General features: G+C 39.8%; 1 non-coding gene across 1 annotated transcript; it reads right to left on the bottom strand.

Moving 5' to 3' along the window:
• Positions 1 to 4407: 4407 nt before the first annotated feature.
• On the bottom strand, positions 4408 to 4514 carry LOC136547638 (small nucleolar RNA R71). Its single transcript, XR_010781603.1, has one exon. It is a non-coding gene; the product is annotated as a small nucleolar RNA R71 (small nucleolar RNA).
• Between the last annotated feature and the right edge of the window lie 257 nt (positions 4515 to 4771).

Genomic DNA, 4771 nt, shown 5'->3' with positions numbered 1-4771 from the left:
AAGTCTGTGGAGAAGTCAGACACTCAGGGAATGATTGCCCCGAGACTCATGAAGACACCGCATATATCAACAACGGGTTTCGACAAGGTAACAATAACGGGTGGAACAATCAATCCTACCTACAAGGAGGTAATTAGAATTTCAATTCCAATTTCAATTCGAATCAACATACCTTGGAAGACCTAGTCTTAGGGCAAGCAAAAATAAATGAAAGCCTTACTAAAAAGCTAACTTATAATGACAAAATGCTAGAAAATATTAACTCAAAAATAGAAGATTTATCTTCCGCTATTAAAAATCAATTGAGCTTTAATAAAATGATAGAAACACAATTAGCTCAAATTGCTGCAGCTACCCCTGTTAATAATAAAGGAAAAATCCTGGGGCAACCCATACAATGGAAGCTCATGCACACACATCTTGACCATATATATCCACCATATACATCCACACACATGCACATCTTGATTTGATTGTGTGACTTAACCCTCTTTGATATGAGGTTTGACTTTATAATATATGTATTGCAAGTATGCTCTTTCATGCTTTTTCCACTCCTATGAGCTCCACATAAGCCTTAGTTGTAGGAAGAAAGGCATAAAATTATTACTGCCTTGGTGAGGATCCACAAATACCACATATATTGAGAGACTTGAGAGTGTCATACAATGGAAGCTCTGAGTTTTCTTTTGAAAACCCATAAAAACTCTAGAATAATAGTCGAGCAAAGAACTTGAGACATAGTGCTTGGCTTGATCGTTCTGTCTTTCAATTGCTCAAGACCCAAGTGAAGGCTATGAAGTCTCATGGTACAAGGTAATATGGGTAAGTTTGAAAGTCGAATCGGTTTATTCTAATCTAGAGGAGCATTCTTGTTTGAACGCATGTGTACTTTTGAGGAGTAAAAACATTGATGCAACTCCTAATCCATTTACTAAGTTTAGCATTGCTTAGGGATGAGCAAAGGTTAAGCTTGAGAGAGTTTGTTGATGGTAGATAACAAACATTATAAACCGTCAATATAACATGTATAAGGGCATGAGAGTAATCACCAACATAGGTTTAGGGATTTAAACTAACAAATTCCATGAGTTTCGGTGAATATGTGTTTTCTGTAGGGTTTGTCAAGAAAACCATCAAGGTGGACCTAGATGCTAGAATTAATCATGCCTAATTGCAGCATAAACAACTCTAGAAGGTTCTAGAGGACACCAGAAGACACCACACCACACCACAACAAAGGGTGAGAGGCTGCCAAGTGGGGCCGGCTGGCCCCACGTACAGGTCGGTCGACCCCCTGGCCCACCTATTAGCTCTGCCTTGTTATGTTGGTTCTCCACCACCTCCTAGATTGCATCTAAATCCATTCAAGTCGGTTTGATTCGAGGGCTCAGGATTGACACTCTGGCCTATATATACCAGCCCCTACCACCCCTCTGAGGCATCAAACCCTGATCAAGTCAGTTGAGAAGATAGAAACCATAATCATCCTTAGAGCTCCACCATATTCTAGGGCATAGCTAGCGGCTAGGTCTAGAGGGAGGCATGCTTTGCTTGGATTACTAATAGTGTCAAGAGCATGGCTTAATAAAATCTTTGTACCCCCTCTCTTTTGTATCTCTCATTAGTTTTATATGTTTGCTACAATTGTTTTGTCGAGATGATAGAGAAGATACATGTGAGCATCCCCCTAATTGATGTCTTACATGTACCTTCCTATGCAAAATACATCAAAGACATCATCGATAACAAGCGATTATTACCGTCCACAGAAGTTGTCAAGCTGATGGAAGAGTGTAGTGCTGTTACACTCAACTGTATACCTAAAAAGAAAAAGGACCCTAGGTACCCTACCATCACATGTTCCATTGGCACCTAGCAGTTTGATGATGCCTTGTGCGACTTAGGGGCTAGCGTCAGCGTGATGCCCAAAGTCATGTTTGACAAGTTGAACTTCACAAACTTAGCACCTATGCAAATGATGCTCTAGCTGACTGACTCAACGGTCCGCTATCTAGTAGGGAGTGCTGAAGATATCCTAATAAAAATTTGGGGTTACTTCGTCCCAGTCGACTTTGTGGTTTCTGGACATGGAAACAACAAAGGAATCGCCCCTCATTCTTAGGTGACCTTTACTCAAAACCGTGGGAGCACATATTGACATTGGAGTCGGTTGACGGTAGATAACAAACATTATAAACCATCAATATAACATGTATATGGGCAAGAAAGTAATCACTAATATAGGTTTAGGGGTTTAAACTAACAAATTCCATGAGTTTTGGTGAATCTATGTTTTCTGTAGGGTTTATCAAGAAAACCATCAAGGTGGACCTAGATGTCAGAATTAATCATGCTTAATTGCAGCATAAACAACTCTACAAGGTTCCAGAGGATACCAGAAGACACCACACCATGGCAGAGGGTGAGAGGCCACCCAGCCCCACCTGCAGGCCGGCTGCCCCCTAGCCCACCTGTCGGCCTTCGCCTCATTATGTCGGTTCTCCACCACCTCCTAGATTGCATCTACGCCATCCATTCAAGTTGGTTTGATTTGAGGGCTCATGATTGACACTCTGGGCTATATATACTAGCCCCTGCCACCCCCCTTGAGGCATCAAACCCTGATCAAGTCAGTTGAGAAGACAAAAACCCTAATCATCCTCAGAGCTCCATCATATTATAGGGAATAGCTAGCTAGGCTAGGTCTAGAGGGAGGCAAGCTTCGCTTGGATTCCTGATGGTGTCAAGTGCATGGCTTGGTAAAATCTTTGTACCCCCTCTCTTTTGTATCTCTCATTAGTTTTATATGTTTGCTACAGTTGTTATGACATTGTTCTTCATCCTATTCATGTTTCTAGTTATAATGTTCATCATTTACTTTGATTATATGCTTAGTATAGTTAGATTAGCAACATGATTAATCATAAGTTCGTATAGCGCTCGCTCTAATGTACAAGTGGTGAGTGGTCGACATTGTGTAAGCGTGGTGCTTATACATTGTTTACCTGCAGATGCACCTTGTATTCTAGGCCATTTGGTAGATCGCGGATGTGGCACTCCCGTTGAGTCCTTTGTTGTCCACTCCCCGAATATAGGACAAGTAGGATCTAGTTACGAAGGAAGACAAGCTATGTTCTTAATTTTCCTTAGTAATATCCCTTATGAGTAGATATGAAGTTAATCTTAGCAATGATTATTTAGTGTAATTGCACTAATCAACGTATGCTTTGACTTATAATTAAGAATGACTTAGGAATTATTCCTCTAGTATTCTACTTAGTCATGCTAATGCCATAGAAAGGAGTACTCTGAGTAATCAATGATTAGTTGTTACTTACCATTCATATACTTTTATCTCTTGACTTACCCCTGTTGTGAGTAGAAGTTTGGTTATGGTTTATTTCTCCATTATGTTTATAAGTTATCAATATATTCCAACTGCTCGTCCTTCCTTGTGGTAAAAATATAAATAACGATACCTAGAATACTCCCTGATGAAGTGCTACAATGGTATAATTATCTATGCACTTGTAGATCCCTTTATATTTATATTTATATTCTTTTCTAGTCACATGGAATCCTAAAGTACTTCTTAGTGTCATTCTAGAGGTGGCACTAGGTAGTATCAACAAGCATTTCTGGCACCATAGCTAGGGATGACAACTTAGTAATGTGATGCTAAGAAATGTCAACAACAATAGGTGACTACTAAAACAAGTGACAAGTTAATAAATAGCAACAAGCATTTCTGGCACCGTTGCCGGGGAAGGTAGCTAGGCAAGAAGGAAATATTGATAAACTTATACTTATTGATGTGATCGAGATAACCATTAACCTCTGCTCAAATAGGCTTACCCTTGTTTTGTCTACTTTTGTATCTTATGTAGTGTAATGTATGATCGGTTTTGACCTTTCGAGAAACTACATTGAAGATCCAGAAGCATTAATCAGGAGAACTAGAGCTAAACTTAAGAAAGTCTTAGCTTTAGAATCGGAAGACAACAAGACAAGGCAAAGCCTAACATCTATTTTCAAAGCCATGGCTGACAAGACTCCTCGTGAATTCTCTGCTCCAACTATGGCCAACATCCATACTAGACCAATAGTCAACATTGGAGACAATGGATTCGAGCTCATGCTAGCTCTATAAACATGGTGCAAGCTAGTCGGTTTTGTGGAAAGGCACATGAAGATGTGAGTGCTCATCTCCAACACTTCCTGGAGATCTACAACACTTTCACCATCAAAGGAGTTTCCAAAGATGCCATACTACTTCATCTCTTCCCATTCTCACTTTTGGGGAAGGCGAAGCAATGTTTCTACACCAACAAAGATAGAAATACTACATGGGATAACTGCTCCACTGCCTTCCTAGCGAAGTTCTTTCCCATAGGCAAGACCAATGCTCTACGTGGGAGAATTTCAAGTTTCCAATAGCAACATGATGAATCTATCCCTGAGGCATGGGAACACTTTCAAGACTATATATCAGAATGTCCTCATCATGGAATGGAGAATTGGCTACTTATGTAGACTTTCTACCATAGGTTGACCAATAGCACCCATGAGAATATGGATGCTTGTTGACGGTAGATAACAAACATTATAAACCATCAATATAATATGAATAAGGGCATGAATATAATTACCAACATAGGTTTAGGGGTTTAAACTAACAAATTCCACAAGTTTTGGTGAATCTATGTTTTCAGCAGGGTTTATCTAGAAAACCGTCAAGGTAGACCTGCATGTCAGAGTTAATCACGCT

Source organism: Miscanthus floridulus, chromosome 3, assembly GCF_019320115.1.
Source record: "Miscanthus floridulus cultivar M001 chromosome 3, ASM1932011v1, whole genome shotgun sequence".
NCBI lineage: Eukaryota > Viridiplantae > Streptophyta > Magnoliopsida > Poales > Poaceae > Miscanthus > Miscanthus floridulus.
Note: the sequence above shows the minus strand (reverse complement) of the source record. Positions and strands in the feature narration are given on the sequence as shown.